The following is a 24810-nucleotide window of genomic DNA, read 5'->3' as shown; positions in this document are numbered from 1 at the left end:
ATGTTGGATCGGATTAGATTAACACCCCCAGCCCGCACCATGATAAGATAAAGGGTTTATACCATTTTGGACCATGTGTTTTGTCTCATTACTTATGTGGACCCTGTGTTTTGACAAATTATTTTTTGGACTTTATGTTTTATAAAATTGTTAAAATAGAACCCTAAACTCAATTTTGATGAAGAAAAAATTGAATATAACAACACAATTTTTAAGCAGAATGATTTTATTTTTGTTCTGGATTGTTAGTTTGATAAATTATTTGTGATTTTAGTTGAAAAAATATTGATCAAAATCAGGTTTAGGGTTCTATTTTAACCATTTTACAAAATATAGGGTCCAAAAAATACTTTATCAAAACACAAGGTCCAAACAGATAATGAGACAAAACACAGAGTCTAAAAAATATAAACCCTACCATAAAATTGTATACATAAATATAGAAAAAAATTGATGGGGGAGTTACAACTTTAGTCCCCATCCATGGGGCTGTTTTTCTAACCAATAAAAATCAGGTAAGATTGACCGTATATTATCTCTGCTGGTGTATGAAAACTGCACTTTATCTTTCTTCTTCTCTAAGCCTAATCTCATATATCATCGACCCTATGCCTGAGCTATTCTACATTTTCTCTGCTTTGTTGGCAGCTGCAGGCGGACCCTTCTTCTTCTTCTTCCCTTCCTGTAGAATCTCTAGGCTCCAGCTACTCGCACGTTCATTTTAGAAACATTTCTTCAAATTTTAAAGGATTTTGCCATCGATGCAATAGATATGTACACACAAATTTACTTTTTTATTTTCTATTGTACTTGTCTTTGTCAACATTACACACATTTAATAGCAAATGTCATACATATACCCACCCACACACTTCTTTTATTATCTGATTCTGATCTATCCAAGACTCAATACCTCTCTCAAAACACTTTCCCCAATCAGTACTCCTAAAACAAAACTCTCTCTCCGTATTTGTAATATATACACACATATATTATTGCATATAGCCGGATTACATAAATAGCCCTCGGGCTTAAATAATAGGGCTTCAGTCTTCTGTTATTTATTGACTGGATACACTATTAGAAACTGAATTTATTGTGAAATATTGAATTTTGTTATAATCAGTTATAATAATAAAAATATAATTGTTTATAAACTTTGTGGCTGTAAGTTTGCTGCAAAAAGAAAAAAAGAAAAGTTAAAATCTAGTTACACTATTAGAATCTGAATTGCTTATGAAATATTGGATTTCTTTGTAACTCTGTTTGTTTATAAAATTTGTTGTAATAAGTTTGTTGCAAAAAAAAAAAAATAATAATAAATATTATTTTGGATCATGTATTTTGCAAAAGTTACTGATCAGCCTTTGTGTTTTATTAAATGACAATTCAGACTCTGCATTTTGCAAAATGGAACAAAAGAGTATCTTATATCTAATTTTGGTAAAAAAAAAAAATTCATTTATAAGATTAATTCTCAGGTCGTTAATAATGAGATAGGTTTAGAGAAGCAAGGAAAGTGGTCGAGTAGCTAAAAATGAAAGATTGTATTTTATTTTTTTTTGACAAAAATTGGGTATAATGTACTATTTTAATCTATTTTGTAAAACACAGGGTTCGAATTGCCATTTAACAAAACAAATGGTTCAATTGGTAACTTTTGCAAAACACATGGTCCAAAATAGTATTTAAAAAAAATATATAGTTAAAAACTAATTACTCTATTAGAAACTAAATTCCTTGTGAAATATTAGATTCTGTTGTAACCAGTTACAACTGAAAAAATCGGGTTGTTTATAAACTTTGTTGCTGTAAGTTAACTGCAAAAAGAAAAAGAAAAAGTTAAAAATTGATTACATTAGAAACTGAATTGCTTATGAAATATTGAATTTTGTTGTAACCAGTTACAACTATAAGAATATGCTTGTCTATAAAATTTGCTGCAAAAAAAAAGTTAAAATCTAGTTACACTATAAGAAACACAATTGCTTGTGAAATATTGGATTCTATTGTAACCAATTACAACTTTAAAAATCTGGTTGTTTATGAAATTATTTGTTGTGGTATTTGTTGTTAATACAAAAAAAAAAAAAATAATAGAACACTTAAAAAAACATCATATATATATATATATAAATTAAATCAGTAAACACTATAACACATAATATGATTTGTGCTTTGTTTCTCCTTATTTTATCGTTTCTTTAAGGTAAAAATGTTAGGTACACTGATGGTTCATCATGGAAGAGTGTGGACAAATTTGAATGCCTGCCCAAAAATGCTAGCGAGCTGACTACCCAATCCAACCCACACCGAAAATGGGCCGAATGGGCCAAGTGTTACTAGACTGAAGCCCATTCGGTGACAAAATAATCATGCCGATAGTCCACGGTTCAGAAACAGTCCTAACAAATATTAACCCAACCAACCCAATATACCCAAGTATCTATTAATAATTATACATATATTTTAATTTTTTTATACACACTAAAAACCCTAAATATAAAAGCTGAGGGTATGATTAGTTCGTGATTAGAAAATTGTATTTTTGAAAAGTGGGATTCTGAAATGAAAATCTGAATTTAGTGACTAAAAATATGTTTATGAAAATGTGATTGGTTCAATGTCAGTAAACTGTTTTTGAGTTTTAAAAAACTGAATCTGTGATTGGTATTAATTTTGAAAATATAACAGAAATTGAATATGTGGAATTTTGGAAAATAATTTTACAAAACTGAGAAAACGAGCTTTTCTCGTTTTCAATTTTCCTTAACAAATTTTGGATACGGATTTGAATTTGATTTTAAAAAACAAACTACCAATCACTAATTATAATGGGTCCCACTAATTTTAAGTATTTAAAAACATAAAATTGGATCCCAATAGGATACCAATCAGACCCTTATCCTCCTAAGTTCTAACCCTAAATTTTGTTTGCCAACGTTTCACACTCCTCACTACACTCTCTGTCTCACAAGCTCAACTCTCACTCTGTCACTCACTGTCCACCGTCCACCACCATCAGCCACAACCAGCTATCTTCCCCACATCTCATTCATGTCGTCACACTCTTCTCAGTCGCACACAATACGACACCACCACCACAACAGTCTTCTTCGTTCCCACGGCACCACCACCACATAGCTATCTTCTTTCTTCACCACAGCTGCACCAACAGATCAATCTCCTTCCTCCTCCATATTTTTGGTTTGATTTTTATGTCTATAATTGTTATTTATTGTTATGTTATTTTTGTGTTCTATTAAAATTGTTTATGTTATTTTTATTTTTGAAATCAGATTTAAAACAAGTATTGGAGCTTTCAAAGGGAAGCAATTATTATTTTTCTTGATTGGGAGAAATGTATTTTTTTCACTATTTTATTCTAATATTTGATCGATTTTTTTTTCTAAATATTTTATCTGAACTCTGCTCTATAATTTATTTTTTGAATCAATGTTTGATTCTGCATATGTGTTATTCTATATTATTTCTGTGCTTGTTTGGTTTTGGTGTATACTTTTTTAGGCTCTGAGACAAGCAATGATACATATACTGTGTTTGGTGTATATTTCTTTAAGCAAAGATTATGTAGGGACCTAAAGACTACATTCACTTTCAATATTATATTGCACAATGTTATTTCTTTGAGCAAAGATTTTGGTTTATTAATCATACATTGCACGTTGTTATGTTTTTTCGTATACTGATTTTGGGTTATTAATAATATTATATTTGATTGATTTTTCATGTACTGTAAGTTGTTATTTTCAATTAATAAGTTGTTCTTGATTATTAAATATGTTTTATTGGCATATTTGACAATATTGACAAAATTAATTAAAGGAGTATTTTGAAAATGGGTAGTTTTCTGTTTTGTAATATTGAGTGGTAAATTTCGAAAATGGGTAGTTTCCTGTTTTGTTGAAATGTGTCTTTTTATAATCAGATTATTATATATATGTTAATAAAATAAATATATAATTTTCTATAAAAGAATATCTTTTCTTGAATTGGAAATTATTGGTATTTATTTTATTTTTTGATCTGATATATTTGTCCAGAAATCGTGTTCAGCTTGCAGAGATAATGTATTGTTTCCTTATTTATTTAGGGAAACTGGGTTTAAAAAACTGTCCAGATTCAATGAATCTGTTTGAACGGATTGCCACTCTGTTTGAACAGATTCTGACTTTCCTGTTTTGAAAGATTTTTCATTTATTGGCTGATTGGTTTCTGATTTGTTTTCCACGACCTAAAGGGATTCTAAAAAGTATATAATCATCCTTAGGTCGTTGGTTTTTGATCATCTCTCTTGGTGTATTATTTTCCAAATATTTTTCAAGTTTTAGAGAGACTTTTTATTATGTGAAGAACTTGAGTCCAGCAAGTTCTTAGTGGTTTATTACAGTGTACTTCTGTATTGTTTTCTTTGTGTTAATTGTGCAAGTTGAACACACTTGGACATTGGTCATCAAGCTTCGAGAGAAGTCTTGTTCGTGAGTCACTTTTCGGGAGGAAAAGTGCAAGTGTTATGATTTGAAGGGAGTTCAAGATCTTAGCACTTCAGAAATTTGATTAGGAGTTTAGATTACAACAGTTGCGACAAATTCAAGAGGGAGTCTTTATTTGTATAAGTCAATTTGGTTTTGTAATCGTTTAGATATTCTTCTAATAAATTTCATTCTCTGGGCGTGGCCTCGTGGACTAGTAGCAATCTGCAAAGATTACTGATACCACGTAAAAATTCGTGTGTTCTTTACTTTATGTTCGTTTTTTATCTTCTGGTCACAAACTGTTTAAACATATCTGGTTTCTGTTCAAACAGTCTTTGTGTCTGTTTAAACATTTCTGTAACAGTTCAACAATTAATTATTTAATTTGAATAATTAAGTTGGTAATCATAAAAAACAGAATTTCAAAATCTATTGATTGTTTTAGTAATTTTTCTAATATTTTCAATTCTTGAGTGATTTTTGTCTAAAAGAGCCCAGATATTTGCTGCAGATTTATGGGTGCATTCCAGGGTCAAGGATATGGAGAATTCAATGACATTGGCTATATCACTATAATAGTGAATTATATTGTGCCAGGTGTTATAGGACAGATTGGTGTAGATTGGTGTGCTCAAATATGGTTCAATCCTTGCTAACAAAATTGAGGCTGATAGTGAAATAGGTCCAGACAGTGGAGGAAGTTGAACTGAGAGCTTGCTCTATTCATGTTGTGGAAAAAATGAGGGAGTTAATTAGTAACACACCAGGAAATCAAGTATAGCCATATCTCTTGTTGCTAGCATTGAAATTTTCTTGTTGATGATTCTGTTATAAGTTTTGTATAGCTTCTTACCTTATTCTAACACGAGCTTGTTAATCTAAGAGTGCTTGAGTTTTTAGTTTATTTTGTTTGTTCTTTTTATTCTTATTTGTAAAGTTCTATGTCTAACTATACTTAGTTATTAGTTGATTTTGATTTGTTAATAATGTAATTCTTTTATATTTATTTGTTTTCACTAAATTGTGTAATTTTTATTTATTGAATTGTAGACAATCCAACTAAGGCAAGGAGCAGAGGAGAAGATTCCAAACAAATGATTGTGTTTATTCAATATTAAATAAGTGATTGGAATGGATGACTATAATATCTTGAAGAACTATATGTTTGGATGACTGTAATATTTCAAGACTTGTTTTGTTTACAGTTTTATAAGCCATTAATTTTGAGCGGTTAAGTATTAAGATATGATTATTTTGTTGGCATGTGTTTATCTTTTTATGGTTTTTTTTTCGAACTTCTTTATTAGGTTGGAGAATATAATTTATTGATTTTTAAAATTAAATTTGACATGAATTTTAAAATTTTGAAGTTTACAAATTAGTTCAACCCAACCAAACCAACTCAACCCAACCCGAACAATGCAATAGATAGTAGGGTTGGGTTATAGAATAAAATCATCTTGAATGAATTATGATTTCTTTAGGCCGATGTAGTTGGGTTGACTCATTAAAATGTCTTCAACCCAGCCAATCCAACCCATGTGCACCCAATTTGTAACCAATTACAACTTTAAAAATCTGGTTGTTTATGAAATTACTTGTTGTGATATTTGTTGTTAATACACAAAAATAATAATAGAACACTTCAAAAGACATCATATATATAAATTAAATTAGTAAACACTATAACGCATAAAATGATTTGTGCTTTTTTTTCTCTCCTTATTTTATCATTTCTTTAAGGTAAAAATGTTAGGTACAATGATGGTTCATCGTGGAAGAGTGTGGACAAATTTGAATGATTATGTTGACTATACACATGTTGGTTTGTTGCTTCCTAGCAATTCCACATTTGAAAGTTTAATGGAATTTATACTTTAGCAATACATCATAAGGATAAAAATATGTTATGTATTAAAACTGATTATGAGAAAATTCTAAATCGAGTTACACTAATAAATTGTAACCAATTGCAATTTAAAAAATAAATGAAAAGAAATTAGTTGCAACATTACTCACTTAACTTATCGCTGCAATTTTTTGTCTTGTGTAACCAGATTTAATAATAATATCTGAGATACGCAAAAATATTGTAAACACAGTGCAAAAAGTCTACCCAAATGTACTTCACGGAGCATGCATGTTCCACTTGCTAAACAATCTAAGATCACAATTTGAAGGCCATGGAGAATAGCTTAAAAAATCATTCATAGTTGCAGCAAAAGCTTACACTGGACAAGAGTGTGAGTATTTTGTGAAGTAATTGGACAAACTTGACATAAGAATAAGACCTTACTTGAAAACTATTGTAAAAATTAGACGGAGTACCCATTGTTAGAGGACATCTTTAATTTTTAACCAGTTTTTAAAATTCTTTCATTTATGCCCAATTTTTTAATCACTCTTCCCATTATGCCATTTCTCCCACTCACACATACTGAAACACACAGTCACGCACAACCCTCACTCATCTTCTTCTTCCCCATGACGCAAATGATCTTTGAGCTTCTCCGTGTTCTGTCGATACTCCGGCAACTTCGTAAATATCTCATCAGTCCAATTTCACCACCAACAATTGCTTCTCTCACCACTGCACTTTTGGCACCATTAATTTCAGTCACGACATAGCCCTCACTCCGGCAACTCAAGTAAATGATCTCTAAAAACTGGGTATAAATTAACTAAATATTGTTGCTGGGTATATTTAGTTAATGATCTCTAAAAACGGGTAAATATGAACAAATCCCAAAACTATTAGGTATCCAATTTGGGCAATATCGTACACACCCCAAAGAAGATACAATATGATGACCTCAAACGTTGATGAGACTGTAAACTTAGAAAACAAAGCAATATGGGCAATTCCAATAACTACAATGGTAGAAGGACTACAAAGCATGGTTCAAAATTGGATATGGAATAATGGAAACAAAGCCCTCAAAATATTCACAGAAGCTTCAATAGAAGCTAAAACTTAAATGCGAACCAATGTTGTTGTTGTTAGTAACTGGTTTACCATATGCGCAGCGAAAAGCACGAGGTGGTGGACCCAAAGATTTTTTAAAAAAATTATTTAAATAATCGGATCCATTAATATGCAAAACATTAATCAAAGAGAAAGAAAAAGATGATGGTTTACCAGTTGTAGAACAATCAAGAATCCTCGCTATCTTTTATTACTCCAACAAACATCCAATCCAAATCAACCATGTGAATACTCAGATCAAGATCTTCCAAGATGTATATCTACACCTTAAGACGTGTGTGAGCACGTAGAGTAATGTTGTGAAATTTTTCGATTCACAAGATGTTCTCAACTCATGAGATATTGGAATATTAGGCCTGAGACAGTTTTCAAGGATAGGAAAATATTACGATATATTTTTCTCTCTCTGTGAAAAGCTTAGAATTCTCTCTAGAATATTCTCTCTCTTAAGTGTATCTTGAAACAATTTCTATCTTATACATTTATAAAAGAACTAATTAAATTCAAAATTCAAATTGTAAACCTATTATTAAATTAATAAAATAAATAAAAGATATATTAAGATCCATTCTCGGATCTCTGTTACACGTCAACTACTATAATTGGCATGTAACACATCCCTGATTTCAGGGATGTGTTCCAACAACTTTTATTTAATTATTATTTAATAATTATTCATTAAAAAATATCCAAACATGATAACTTATCTTATCAGATTAATTAAATAATAAATATATTTTCAAATTCAAATCCAATTTGAATTATCAGAAATATATTTTCACATTATTTAAATAAATAAAAATAATTAATTTAAAATTAATTATATTTATTATTTTAATGTTATTTTCAAAATTTTCTATTTTATTTAAAAAATTATTTTCGAAAATTATATAAATTAATTTATTAATTTTGAAAACTAATATATTAATTAATTAATTTATCTTAGTTACATATTTGACCCTAAAGAGCAAATTTCTTTCAAATATACAATTTCCCTGATTTTTCCTAATTTCAACACTTACCTTGAATAGTGTTGATAGAGTCATCTCAGAGACCTATGAACCTATAATTTCAAGCTCTGATAAAATTCGATTATTAATTAAAACTCTTTAATATAATAACAATAATTTATTAATATCAATATTATTCCACTGAAAATATGAAACTGCACTTTTATAATTACATACATTTATTTATTGAGTACTTTTAAGTATAAAATGTGTCCATCGATTTAATCATTACATAAAATTCAATCCTAGATCTATTAATGGTTCATAATTAAAGTAAGAATTAATTACTGTTTAATATCTTTAATTACATATTGTTTCCTTAAGTACCATTAACTTTACTAGTGAAGGTTTATTCATAAACTAATTTATGAATTTGAGCTCAATAACCTTTCAGTTCCAAAAGTTAACCCTTAAGAGAATCATTATTCAATTCCTCTTAGAAAGGTACAGATTCCATATATGTTCCCAACCATTTACATCAATGAGTTCTCAAAACAAAAGTTTTCAGCCTGATCATTTTGACAAATCATAACGAGTGAATCAAAGATTTCATATAACATAAGCAGGAGTTCATAATAACTTCATGATTAAGATCACTTTGTATATAATCATCTAATTGATATGCTTAATTAATACTTATAAAATAAACGGTATTATTAAGTGTTAATAACATCTCAGGTCTCGCTCATGTATAACCACTTTATACAAAGTACATCCACTAAGATGTCCTACTACATCTATAGTCCGGATCTAGATTTCATGTATTCATAATACTACAGAACTTTACTTACAGTATTTGATCCAGAGATTCCATACAACTTTGTTTTACTGCGAACTATTTAAATTTGTTCCCTACATCCTTATTCCTCTCGTACCAAAACAAAATTGTAGTCACAATAAAGAATTTGAGAATTTTCTGATATTCATATAATATTATTCTAACAATAATAATAAACAATCAATATATGCAAAAATTCATTTCAATTATTTATTTCATAAAACATTGTTCAACACATATGTTTTAAAGGACGCTAATCCCAACAGTTGGATACCTCAAATTCAAGGTAAGTACTGAACCCATAATCTTAGTTTTTTTTTCTTCATAAAAGCTAATAAAACTAGTTACACAAAAATCTGAATAAAAATAGGCTAAAACATACATGTAATGCCCTGGTTACCGCAGAACAGTTACGGTGAATGGTGAACCGAAAATTTAACTCGCTACCCGAGTCCTTTGGTTAAAAAACGTGCTTCTAAGTGTTATTAACAGGCTAAGGTGGAAAACCAATCAAAAGGAAATGATATATTTTATTTAGAACAAAAATTGTTCATGGGCCCATAAAAACATTTACAAGCTATTTAAAACTAAAAATGGTCATTACTGTTTCAAATTTACAAACCCGTCGACCTAAGCGGCAAAAATAGGGTAAACCCCCTAGTTCCTCTAAGAACTCCTTGGCCGTGGTTGTCAAGTGGCCGCATATGTACACAACACCACCTAAGCTCTCCACTCAAGGCTGGGTGAGCTTTTCTTTCCCTTTACCTGCACCACATAGCACCCATGAGCCAAAGCCCAGCAAGAAAACACAATATAGCAAACATATAATATCAAATGATGATCATAACAATCATAAAGAACTTATAGCTCTGAACAGATGAGTGAATATCATTTTGTGTTTACAATAACCAAGACAGAGCTTAACAAATGAGAGACTGATGGGTAAGTCTCTAACTTAACAGATGAGTGACTGACGGGTAAGTCACTAGCTTAACACATGAGAGACTGATGGGTAAGTCTCTAACTAAACAAATGAGAGACTGATGGGTAAGTCTCTAACTTAACAGATGAGTGACTGATGGGTAAGTCACACAAGCGCTTTTAGTTTTCATCGAACTTAAGGTCGGTCTGGCATTAACGCTCTTCTGAGTCATTTAATGCAGATGTCGATTAGATCTAATCTTTATTGGCTTCCGTTGAACACGCTAAGGACGTTCCTGACTTATGAGTCAGCACTGTGTGACCAGTGCCCAGTACCTCTACCGAACTTGACTAATGAGTCACAGCTTCACAGTTTATACTGACACCTTTGCCAATACTGACTAATGAGTCAGTGCCATACACAAATGAGCAAGATTTGCTAAGCATTCAATAATCAACCCATGTCCACATTTACACATTCAACATGCTTCATGAATAACCATGCATGTTACATATGGGGTGCAGTTTTCTTACCTCTGGTTCGAGCGAGAAATAGAACAAGAACGACTCCTGAGAACAATCGGCATTTTGATTCCTTAACGGTTACCTAATCATAACCAATTATAACCTCCATTAATGAAAATCAACAATAAAAGGGTCTTGACCTAAACCCCACTCTCGGGACCTTGAAACGTGCCCACACGGTGAGTAGATTCGATCCTGGACCTTAAGGATTGAAACCCCGAGCCAAAAACCCTTAAAAATACTCAAAACGAGATTATGAAGAAACAGAGCAACACTACAGCGCTGCTCACTAGTGCCCCAGCGCTATTCTCAGAACCCCAAACCGCCCAACAGAGCATTGGGTAGCGCTATAGCGCCCTCTGGTGGGCGCTGTAGCGCTACACCCAGCCAGAATCTCCCCTGAAATCTCTTCCTTCGACTCCTTCAATTCCAACCCGATTCCAATGCTTCCAAACCTCATTTTTTGATGCCAAATGAACCCAAAAACCATCCCCACATACCCTAAGCATCACAACCACAAGAACCCTAGCCAAAACTCCCAACAAAATCAATCATCCAACCTAGAAATCTCAACTGAAAACCAAAGCTAAAACAGAGCAAACCAGGGAATTTAATGGCTAGAAACTTACCTCAAGCTCAGGTTATGATGCTCTTCAATGGTGGAACACACTCCCAAGCTCTCAAGACTTACTTCCCAAGCTTGAATCCTCAAGTTAGGCTCAAAAATCCAAAGAGAAAAAGGAAGAAATCAGGTACGGGAGAAGCTTTGATTTATGCTATGTTTTCTCTTTCTTTCTACAGCCTTCAATGGCTTAAATCTATCCTAGGGGTGAAAAGACCAAAATACCCCTAGGTCAAATAAACATTCCTAAGGCTCCCAAGGGCGAAATTGACATTTCCACCTATTTCGTTAATCATAATTAACGCTCTCCAATTCCCGCTATTCTCAAAATACTCTCGTTACCCTTTAATTCCCGACAACACTCTAATCATTAAAATCACCCCGAGACTCACCCCGAGCCCCGAATTTAAACCTATTATGACTTAACCGCTAATTAATATTCAAAGATCGTCTCATGCCTAGCTCGAACAAATCCACATTAAAATGTGGTCTCAACAATATGTCACCGACATGCATACAAATATACAATTACGCCCTCAACGGGCCAAATTACCAAAACACTCGTGTAATGATATGTGGACCCACATGCATGCATTTAACATCATATTATAATATAATTCTCATAAACATGCATATTATCAGTGAATGGCATAATTAAACAGTTATGGCCCTCCCGGCCTACTAATCCAGCCACTAAACCACATTAGGGATATTGGGGCATTACAATACATATTTTGTAGCTGGATACTCATGTCATTTAAAAAAAAGTGCAAAACTAGCTTTTCTAACACTCAATATATTATGTAAATCTAACATAAACTCTTGTGTTTTATGTAACCAATTACAAATGAACCTTGTCATAGTGTCTTATACTCGGTTCCAAGAAAATGAGATACCCTTTTGTAATGTATTGATTGTAATGGCAAAAAGAAGACTGAGTTGCAATGACTACTGCTCCAAATACTACAAAATACCCACAATAAGAGCAACATATGAAGTAACTTTTAACCCATTACCAAACAAAAGCGAATGGAAACTATTGGAACATTTCAACAGAATATTGTTGCCACCAAAGGGAACCAAACCACTGGGAAGGCCTCGGGAGATAAGAATAAGATCAAGAGGAGAACACAAAGTTTAGAACAAGTGTGCAAGATGTGGGGAGATGGGACACAATCGAAAAAATTGCAGGAATCAACTCATCCCAAGGGAACCAACCCATTCTTGAGAAAGGCAAACAAAACTAGTTACAATAAAACATTAAAAAAATTTGAAATATAGCAATCAATCAAATTAAAATTTGATAATGAAATAAGAATAAAGAACAAGGCTCTAGTTTCAAAAAAGAACACAGAAACTGCAAACAGAACATGCAAACTTTATATAAAAACTGAAACAAGTTACAATAATGTATCTAAGTAATACTTAATAAGGTGACCAATTACACTAATGAACATTAAAAACATAATTAAAGCGTTCTAAAATGAAAGGAATTTTTTTTACTTAAAACAAAACATCAATTCAAACAACCAAAATTAACAAATCATACAACTACAACAATTGCTCGTAATTTTTTTATAAAAATAAATAGTTTCAAAACCTAAGAACTTAATCTAAACTTCGATTTACTACTCGCCCTTCTTCTTCTTTGTAATGCTTCTTCGTAGGCCTGCCTGAATTTTCATTATCAGAAGCATATCCATATTAAATTTTCTTCATTGCATGGTTAAACAAATAAATAGACAAGTCATCATGAATAGTAGCAACATTGAAAGACTTAGGCAGCTAACCAATTTCATCACTAATAAAATAATCAACATACTTAATCACAACAATCTCACAATCACTGGAAGAAAAAAAAAAACAAACAACAAGAAAATGGTTAGCAAATGAAACTAAAGACCAAAAGACTTAAAAAAAATTGAAAGTAGATACAAAATCCTGCCAACATAAATCTTCAACATCCACATCTAAAAAATGACCCAAAATAGTAGACTAACACATATTTTTTTTGGGTCAATAAACCTAGGCTTAAGGTCTTTCAATACCGATGATTCATAAAATCTTTGGACCCTAGAATAAGTTATAGTTTTTGTTTGTTAAAAAAAACATAAAAGAAAGTAAAAACGAAAACAATAATAGTGGCATTCAGCAAAAACCAAATTCCATATATAACTAGTTGTTGGAGATTAGGCTTAATCAACCTTAGTTTTGTATTACAACTCAAAGCATAAACAAAAATAATATAACTCTATAGGTAGATAACCACAAATTACATAAACACAAAGGAAACAAAGTGTAGAATGGACCTGTCTTGAAAAACAACCTTCAAACATAAAATCACAAAGCTATGATTTTATGTGAAACACAAAAATGACAAAACTTGACACAAATATAGATTTGTTGTCCAAAATTCTCTATTCCTAGCCTTCTCCTTGGAATTTCTTGAAGCTACTACAATAGAATGAGATTGGGATTCACAAGTCTTGATCATTCATACACGTTAAGCTTTCTTGATGAAGATCTTGGAGAAAACTAGTAATCTTGAAAGCTAGACAGAGAGAGAGGTGAGTGATCAAGTCACCAATTAACTCATATGAACCATGTAAATTGTATAGGAACCTCATTAGACTCAACCAATGATATTAGAGCATTCTAATTTGAATTTTGGAACAAAAAATACGTTACTATACGACCTCGTACGAACGACCCAGGCGATGTGTCACCTAACACCAGGCAACTCTACCATTTCTTAGCCGAGCCACATGTCGCCTCTCAGAGGCGACGCATCTGTGATGCCTTTATTTTGACGTTCTAAAACTTGCCTCAAAAGATCACCAAATGCTCCCAAACTTTTTGGGTAGTCTCATGTACTTCAAAGAAACACTTTGGACCCAAAAAGATGATTTATAAATGCCTATACCGAAAGTCAACTCTCACATGTTGACTTTTGTGAAATCGTTATAGTTTTGCACTTCTTCGTGCCTAACCATTTGTAACGTCCTCCTAATCCAGGACTGTTACATTGTGTACTTTAAATAGTGTCAGACTTGCTGATAAAGTCATTTGGTTATAAATGTGTAACTAATGTTAATGTCAAGGGTTAGGGTTAAAATTTTTGGTCAAAGGAACCGTTGAGTTTTCATTTAAAAGTTTCATACATACATGGGATCCCAAAATATTACAAACAGATGTTTAGAAGGGTATATACAAGTCAAAAGTTACAACTAGCCGACCTAAGCAGCAAAATAAGGGACATGGCCCTAGTTCCTCTAAGATATCCTCAGTCGTGGTGGATGAGCATCCGCATATGTACACGCCACCACCGAAGCTCTCCAACTCATGGCTGGTCTAGCTATCCTTTTCCCTTACCTGCACTACATAGCACCAGTGAGCCAAGGCTCAACAAGAAGTCATAAACATGTGCATGAATAGTAAATATAGATTCCATGTACATATTGAGCATGCCCAGCAGTAATAACCTACTCATGCATGCATACAATACAAATAAATGATCACTGGATAGTTCTGGGGCCCGCTGCTCTGAATAGTTGACCATAGAGTCAACCCGGGCCCCTCTGCCCTAGCTATGTGACCATAGAGTCACCTGGGGCCCTTGCCCTTAATTCTAAGTAACTAGCCATAGAGCTAGCCAAGCACTTTTTTTCCAACGACCATAGGGTCGGCCAACGTAATAGTACGTCCCTGATTGGGCCTAAGCCTCTCGACCAGCGCACGACACGCTATTGCCACCCTTGACTTAGTCAAGGCTTTAATCAGACATTTAGATAACCTTATAAACAGATACAGATACACATAAGCATAATTTAGACAATACAAGTATGCATACATATAAATCATGGTATCTTAACCAATCAAACACAAACACAGTGATAACCATGTTCCTTAACGGGGCCGAGCCCTACATATACAAACTAGGCAAGCATTCATTAAACAATTATCCAGATATAGAGCATTCAAGCATAACCTAAATCACGTTCATTCTCAAGAGTCGAGCCCCTTTCATAGTTATAATCAACAATCGGGCCAAGCCCTAATCACATATATCACGTATTGGGTGCAGTTTTCTTACCTCAGGTCTGAGTGCAATAAGAACAACCCTCGAGCACAATCCCAGTTCTGATCCCCTAGCGATAACCTAGTGACAACCATAATATAAAATCCCATCAATAACGAGAAAATAAAAGCTTTCGGACCGAGTCCTAGCCTCCGAGACGTCGAATTCTACTAAAATGGGTAGTATAATCGATCCTGAGCCCTTAGGTTTGAGTTCCCGTTACTCGAGACCTAAGGTGGCCAAAGTAGCCTAGGCGGGCCGCGACTTGCCCCTAAGGGTCGCGGCGCGCCTCCGAGAACAGAAGGCCCTCTGTCTAGAAATCTAGACACGGGCCACGAATTGCCCCTAAGAGTCGCAGCGCACCTCCGACACAAAAACCCCACTTGGCCCTGGGTTCACATGGGTCGCGGCGCCCCAAGAATAGGGTCGCAGCCCGACCCTACGAACCCATAATTCCCCTGTTTTTCCTTAGCCAAGAACCCACCAAAATCCTCCCAAATAATTCCTAGAACCATAATTCAATCCTCAGAACAACATCAGCATAATACCAGCAACAAAACCCAACCTAAAACTTGACTAAAATTAACCAAAACTCACAATCAACCACTTGCGCCACAAATTTCAAGGACACCTCAAGAACTCTAGAAAATCATGACATAGTTCAACTTAACAAGTACTAAAGCTTACCTCAGCTGTGTTTAAATGATCCTCTAGCTGCAATCAATCCGATCTTATATTCAAGCCTTCAATTCACCAAGAAATCCACACCAAAAGTTGAGAGAGAGTGAGAGAGTAGGTTGGGCGAGAAAGAGAGAGCTGAGTATTTGTGCTGTTTACTTAAGGTTCAAGTAACCTTAAGCAAATCTCGAGGCTCGGAGTACCCGAAAACGTCCCCGATGGAAAAATGGTCAAAATCCCCGATATCCCCTCCTATTCTCACTAACTTCAAATATATCCTCGAATATTTATTCCCGTTACCCGATAACCTGGTAATGTACTAGATACCCAAAATACCCCTTGACTCACCCCGAGTCGGGTATTAGATCTCGTTGTGACTTTCCCACTAACTTGCTCCCTAGGATCTTCTCGTGCCGAGTAACCCAAATATATTGACATAATAATTTGGTCTTACACATATATCACATATATGCACATATATTCCAACTATTCCCATAACGGTCCAAATTACGGAAATTATTATTCTAATAAGAAACGGGCCCACATGCGTATTTAATACACCTAAACATGCATATCTAGTCATATTATCATATAACTCACACAATCACATAATTACACACATATATGTCACATAAACATATAATTTCCATAAATTTCCATCTTGGCCCCCTAATCAAGGCCCTAAGCCTTATTAGGTAATTTGGGATGTTACAACAATCCCCTCACAGAAATTTCGTCCTCGAAATTTTACTTGAACAACTCAAGATACTGATTTTGCATATCTGCTTCCAGCTCCCAGGTCGCTTCCTCGACCTTGTTATTCCTCCATAATATCTTAAGTAAGGGTATAGTCTATTTCCTCGGGACCTTGTCCTTCCTGTCTAAAATCTGAATTGGCTGCTCCTCATAGGATAAGTCCGTCTCTAGTTATAGATCCTCGTAACTCAATATTGTTGTAAAAACATTCAGAGTACGCAAGGGAATAGGCATGGTGAGCCCATTTTATACAACATTAAAATTTTCCATCACTCATATAAACAGTTTATATGATCAAGAAAACATCCAGACAGAAACATTAACATACAATATTATTAATCATGCAACATATATATAAATATAAAATATATTTATATATATATATCATATAAACATATAGATAAATATTCAAGAACATAAGTATTTACCTCTTGAAGCCTATCAAGTGTCCTTGAGTCTTTTCGTATATATTTCGATCTTCCTATCCAACTCTTTGAGTACTCAAACCACGATCTTCCAGAGTGTTCTCTACACCTCAAGATGTGTGTGGGCACATAGAGAACATGGGTTTGCAATTTAGGAATCATAAGTATTTCGCAACACATGAGAACTTGGATTATGGTCTCAGAAAGTTTAGAATAAAGAAAAAGAAGATAATATTTTGTCTCACAAAAATTCTTAAACCTATTCTGAATTGTATCTCTGACTTATGTTTTCTTCTTATTATTCTATATCATATAGATAGAGATTATTCTATTACCTTATTATTCCCAATAATAATAGTAATATAATAATTTTATCACAATGATGAAAGAAATTGATTTAGGTAAATATCTAACTTACCAAATTTGAAAATATATATTTTCAAATTATTAATTAATTAAATAAATAAAATAAAAACAACACTGATACAATATCGGTGTACTAATACACGCATGGCACGGTCCTTGAACTGTGTCATGCGTGAACTGTTCATCAACTTTTCAGTCCCAAAAGTCAACCCAATAGGGAACCATTATTCAATATATAAGAAGGTATAGATTCCATATATATATATATCATTGAGTCTCCATAACAATTGTTCTTAGCCCGATCATTTTGACAAACCTTAACGCATGAATCAAAGGATTAGATGACATTTATAGGAGTTCATAACAACCTCAGGATTAAGATCATCGTATATATGATCATCGTTTGATGTGTTTGAATAATACTATAAAATGGCGTTTAAACAAGTATTAACAATTCACATTTGGTCCAGTTCTATATATCACTATATACAAAGTACCTTAACTAAAGTGTCTTATTACACTAGTGACCCAGATCTAGGTCACTTGTATTCATAATACTAGCAAACCATACTAGCAGTAATTAATCTAAAGATTCCATAACTTTATTTTACTGCGAATTATTTTAAGTTTATTATCTTAATCTCGATCCTCTCACACTAATATGAGATTAAGACCACATAGATAAATTTTGGAACTTTCTGATATTTACTTAATATTATCAACATAATATCGGACATAGTATAATAATTCAATTCAATTAATTATTTAATTTAAAACATTTGTCAACTACAATTGCTTTAAGGGCATTATTCCCAACAAATACATGAGTTCTGATACATAATTCCTCTGCATGGAAGTATGAAATACGTTGTGCACACTACACAGCGTAGGGGGTAAGGCCAACCTATAGGCCACCTGACTGATCCTCTTCAGGATCTCAAATGGTCCCACATACCTAGGGCTCAACTTGAATAATTCTTCTGTCTGTTCTGAGACGCGAGCATCTAAGCTCTGATATTTTCAATAGCCTCAGTGTTCCTCTGAACTGCCTTAGGACCCAAATATTTCCTCTCACCATATCATCTCAGTGAATGGGCGATCTGCACCTCCTACCATACAACATCTTTTAAGGTGCTACTCCGATAGTCGACTAATAGTTGCTATTATAGGAAAACTCAATCACAGGCAAATATTTTCTCCATGACCCTTCAAAGTCCAATACACATGCTCTCAGCATGTCCTCCAATATCTGGATAGTCCTCTCAAACTAACCATCAGTCTGAGGATGATAAGTTGTACTGAACTTCAGCTGTGTACCCATCGCCCTTTATAAACTTCCCCAAAACTTGGAAGTAAAGATAGGGTCCCTATCAAACACGATATACCTTGGAGTCCCGTGAAGGCGAACTATCTCTCTCACATAGAGATCTGCATACTGTTCAACCATGTAATTCATCCTCAGTGGTAGAAAGTGGGCTGATTTCGTATACCAATCCACAATGACCAAGATTGAATCGTGTTGGCCCACTATCCTGGGCAATCCTACCATGAAATCCATCATGACGTCCTCTCGCTTAAACTCTGGGATATCCAGAGGCTGCAACAACCTTGCTAGTCTCTGATGTTCTGCCTTGACCTGCTGACAGGACAGGCACCTTGCCACGTACTCAGTCACATCCCTCTTCATCCCAGGCCACCAATATAAAAATTTCATATCATGGTACATCTTTGTGGTGCTTGGATGTAGAGAATAAGGGGTAGTGTGAGATTAATCCAGAATCTCCTGTCCAATCTCAGTGTCCATCGGGACGCAGATCCGATCCTTGTATCTCAATAAGCTCATGCCTGACACTGTGTAGTCCTTAGCCACTCCAGCTAGGTCGTCCTTTCTGATCTTATCCAACTGTGAATCCCTCAACTACTTCTCCTTGATCATCTCCAAAAGAGTAGACTGCAGGGTGATGTTGGCAATCTGGCCCACCACAAGCTCAATACCTACTCTAGTCATATCATCTGCCAACTCCCTAGATATCTATCTAGAACTATACAACTGTCCCGGACCCTTCCGGCTTAAGGCATCTTCTCAACCACATTGGATTTCCCTGAGTGATAGAGGATCTCACAATTATAATCCTTAACTGCTCTAACCAACTTCTCTGCCACATGTTCAAATCCTTCTAGGCGAAGAAGTACTTTAAGCTCTTGTGGTCAGTGTATATCTCACACTTATCACCATATATGTAGTGTTGCCACACCTTCAATGCAAAAACCAATGCTGCAAGTTCCAAATCATGTGTGGGGTACCTTTGCTCATACTCCTTCAACTGACGTGATGCACAGGCAACCACCTTCTCTGTCTGCATAAGGACACAACCTACGCCCTGCCTCGAGGTGCCACAATAAACCACAATCTTTTCCTGATCTATAGGAAGACTTAGAACCAGAGCAGTGATCAAACTCTTCTTTAGTCTCTGGAAGTTGTCTTCACACCTGTCTGATCATATGAACCTCTGATTCTTGCGTGTCAATTCTATCAGTGGTGACACAATCTTGGAAAACCCCTCCACAAAGCGTCTGTAATAACCTGCCAATCCCAAGAAACTTCTAATCTCTGAAACAATCTTCGGCCTTGGCCAATCTCTAACTACCTCAATCTTCGCTAGATCCACCATAATTCCATCCTTACTGACTATGTGACCTGAGAAAGTCATTTGTGGCAACCAGAACTTACACTTCTTGAATTTTCCATAAAACATGTGTTCTCTCAGCCTCTGTAGCACTAATCTGATATGTTGCTCGTGCTTTGTCTTTGACTAAGAGTATGCTAATATATCTTTAATAAAGACAATCACAAACCGATCCAAGTAATCTTTGAACACCTTGTTCATTAGATCCATAAATGATTATGGGGCATTAGTTTGTCCAAATGACATCACAAAAAACTCATAATGCCCGTACCTAGTGCGAAAAGTTGTCTTCAGTATATCCTCCTCCCTGATCCTCAGTTCCAAAATCCAACCCAATAGGGAACCATCATTCAATCTATAAGAAGGTATAGATTCCATATCTGTTAAGCTATGTCCTCGGCCATATACATCATTGAGTCCCCAAAACAATAGTTCTTAACCTGATCATTCTGACAAACTGTAATGCATGAATTAAAGGATCAAATGACATATATAGGAGTTCATAGTAACTTTAGGATCAAGATCAGTTTGTATATGATCATCAGTTGATGTGTTTTGTAATACTACAAAATAGTAATAAAAAAAGTATTATTAAATCACATCTGGTCCAGTTCTACATACTCTCAGTATGCAAAGTACCTCCACTAAAGTGTCATACTACACTAGTAACCCAGATCTAGGTCACATGTATTCATAATACTAGTGGACCGTATTGGCATTAATTAATCTAAAGATTCCATAACTTTATTTTACTGTGAAGTATTTAAGTCCATTATCTCAATCTCGATCCTCTTATACCAATACGAGATTGAGACCACATAGATGAACTTGAGAATTTTCTGATATTTACTTAATATTATTAACAATAATATAGTACATAAGCTACATATATACAATAATTTAATTCCTTCATTTATTTCATTAAAACCATTGTCAACTAAAATTTCTTTAAAGGCACAATTCCCAACAATCTACCACTTGCCCTATTGCAAATGAGGCATTTCCCTTAACCTCATGCTTCTTACTTGACCCTGAAAATATTTAATATATAAAGTCTTTGTGAACAGATCTACAAGATTATCTTTAGAGGCAATCTTCAAGATAGCAACATCTCCTCAGTTGACTATCTCTCAGATCAAGTGATATTTCCTCTCGATGTGCTTTCCCCTCTTGTGACTTCTGGGTTTCTTTGAATTAGCTACTGCCTCACTGTTATCACAGTACAGAACAAGTGGCTGATCCATGCTTGGAACAACTTCCACATCAATATAGAACTTCCTTAGCCACACAACCTCTTTGGTTGCTTCACAAGCTGCTATGTATTTGGCTTCCATGGTGGAGTCTACAATACTGGATTGTTTAATACTTCTCCAAACTACAACACCTCCTCCAAGTGTGAAAACTGATCCAGATGTCAACTTTCGACTATCTTTGTCTGATTGAAAATCATAATCAGTATATCCAGTGGGGTTTAGGTATCCGCCTCAATACACAAGCATGTAATCTCTAGTATGTTTGAGATACTTGAGAATATTCTTTACTGTTGTCCAATGACTCAATCCATGATTGGATTGATAACAGCTGACTATCCCTACAGCATAACATATGTCAGGTCTAGTGCACAACATTGCATACCTTAGACTGCCTACTGCAGAGGCATAAGTATACTGCCTCATGTCCTCCTCTTCCTGAGGTGTTTGTGGACATTATTCTGTAGACAATTTAACTCTTGACTGGGTAGGCATTGTAATGCCCTACTACCCAGGGACCATTACACTATGTATTTTAAATAGTGCTAAACTCGCTAAACGAGTCATTTGGCCATAATCGTGTAGCTAAATGTGATTAACGGTTTGTAGTGTCCCAGAATATTTACTTAGCTAGCTAGATAGTAGTAGTAGTTAATATTAGTTAGTAGTATGTTAGTTACCGTGGATTTTGGTTCAAGTCGGGACTTAGTTGGAAACTCATAGCAACAGTTATGGATTTTATAAGTTTAACCTATAGTTTAAGAATATTAATTATAACATAAGGTTTGATTAATATTGTTGGTCCTAGAAATATTATTCATTATAACCTAAGGTTTAGATACAACCATTAAGAGCATGACACTTGTCATAATCATGATTATTAAGGAATTAAGTATTTTGATGAATAATTTTAAAAAAAGAAAGATCTAGAAGCTCTAGAACCTTCCAGTAACTGTTAGGATCGTATTATGACTTAGTCAAAGCTGTTTATCCAATTCAAATTATGCTGAAAAAGTGCAAATACGCATTTGATATATCAACATATGCCGATATATCGTAGTATAGGGGCCAATATATCGCCTACGGAAGATACGAAAAACACGTCAACTTTGCACGAACGTACGAACGAGGCTCGGGATTAGGGTAGAGCCGATATATCGCCTATAGGGGCGATATATCGCCCTTAGTGATGATTTTTGAAAAGTTTGTGATTTAAAGTTTTAAAAATACCCTTAACCACTTATACCTGCCTTTGAACGATTTTGACCGAGTTATGGGCGTCAGTTGAACGAAAATTCAAATCTTTTCATTTTATAATCATTTATTTATTCAAATTAAAAGGGGTTAATTTTAATCCTTGAACTCTATAAATAGGACATAGTACTCAGCCATTTTCTTCATTCTTCAAGCAGCCTTCAGAGCCTCCAAGGTGCTAGTGTTACTATAGAGAGATACACTTGGGTTTTTGGGATAAAAGCTTTATCATTCTAAGCTTTCTAAACACTTGGAAAGTGAGATATAGTGTGATTTCAGTATTGAGGTTTAGATCAATCCATAAGATAAACCAAGGTATTCTTATTCCTAAGTTCATTCTTTATGGTTCTTTAGTTTTCTTTTATTCAGATCCTAAATTTTGTTTATAATTCTTGATTAGGTATTTAAGTTCTTGAAACTTAAGGTTCTTCTTGGTAAGTTTCTTCTCTAATGGTTTAGAGTTCTTTTCATCTCTTTATTCTTTAGAGATACTCACCATTTTACTGTTGATTTATAGGAGTGTTCTAATCCCGTTCTTGTTCCCAAATATCCCGGCTGTTGGTAAGGAAAATAGGATAGATTTTATGTGCTTATATGTTATTTTTATGTTATGATATGTTTATTTTATGATATGTATATGTATAGTATGTCTTATAGTCCTTGGGCATATAACTTGTTTAAGCAACAAGCCCCAAGAATATGTTTTCAGTCGCTTGGGCATATGACTTGCTTAGATAAGCAAGCCCCGAAAATTTATGATTGGGCATATGACTTGTTAAGATAACAAGCCCCAAGAATTGATGATTGGGCATATGACTTGCTTAGATAAGGAAGCCCCAAGAAGTTATATTGGGCATATGACTTGCTTAACTAGCAAGCCCCACAAATTTATGGGCATATGACTTGCTTAGCTAATAAGCCCCAATAATTTATAATGGCCATTAATATTGTAGTCTTATGCGATATATGTTTATAGTAATATGTTTTATAGTATATGATATAGTCTTATGTTTATGATTTATGTCATATGATTGTTATTAATCTTTCCTTGCTGGGCATTAGGCTCACTCCTTTATTTTTTTAGTGTGATGCAGGAAAATAATTATGGAAGGCGGAAGGATTCTTGGTAGCTTGGCTTGTGTGTTGAGGATGAATGAATTAATGGACTGCGTGTCGATCGAGGACGACGTTATTTATTTTTAGTCTTTTAAATTATGTTTTCTTAATGTAATTCTCAATTAGTATTTAAAGTTATGTTTTATGTTTTGTAAATAATGGGATCCCATACCCTATCACATTTTATTTTATACTTTTATGTTAATGTTACAATATAAATTTGGGGTTTTCAATAAAGATATGATTATTCCTTATGTATGTTTTCTCGAAAATGGTAGCTATGCCTAGTAGTTTTAATGGTCCAAGGTCTTAGAAATAGTTGGGTCATTACACGGTTTAGGGTTAAAAAATTTGGTCAAGGATACAAACGTTTCACTAAAACGTTTACTGTATACATGGGATCCCAAAATACATTTAAATGGTTAATTACAATAAAATATTTACAACCAGCCCACCTAAGCGACAAGTAGGGTTTAACCCTAGTTCCTCTTTAAACCCTAGGCCGTGGTAGTCGAGCATCCACATATGTACAATCATCACCTAAGCTCTCCAACTAAAGGATGGTCCAGCTTTATTTTACCATTACCTACACCACATAGCACCCATGAGCCGAGGCTCGGCAAGAAAACTTAAACATGCTCATAAGTAGTTAATAACATGTCACCAAATCATAATAAGCATGCCTAGCAGTAATAACCCTACTCATGCATGTAGGAAAGTATAAATAAATGATTATGAAGTCATTTTGGCTCGACGCCCTAGGATATGGGACTAATAAGTCACCTTGGGCCCTATGCCCTGTCCTTTGTGTAACCATCTTTCGAGCTGATCTAGCGTACTGGCGCTAGGTTGTCTTCGACTA

The 24810-nt window shown here is 34.2% G+C and overlaps 1 long non-coding RNA gene across 1 annotated transcript; it reads left to right on the top strand.

The window, feature by feature from the left end:
• The first annotated feature begins 4927 nt into the window (after positions 1-4927).
• Positions 4928-5762, top strand: LOC133803616 (uncharacterized). Its single transcript, XR_009878071.1, has 2 exons — positions 4928-5271; positions 5547-5762. It is a non-coding gene; the product is annotated as an uncharacterized LOC133803616 (long non-coding RNA).
• The last annotated feature ends 19048 nt before the right edge of the window (positions 5763-24810 follow it).

Source organism: Humulus lupulus, chromosome X (genome assembly GCF_963169125.1).
Source record: "Humulus lupulus chromosome X, drHumLupu1.1, whole genome shotgun sequence".
Taxonomy (NCBI): domain Eukaryota; kingdom Viridiplantae; phylum Streptophyta; class Magnoliopsida; order Rosales; family Cannabaceae; genus Humulus; species Humulus lupulus.
This window is presented reverse-complemented; position numbering and strand designations above follow the sequence as displayed.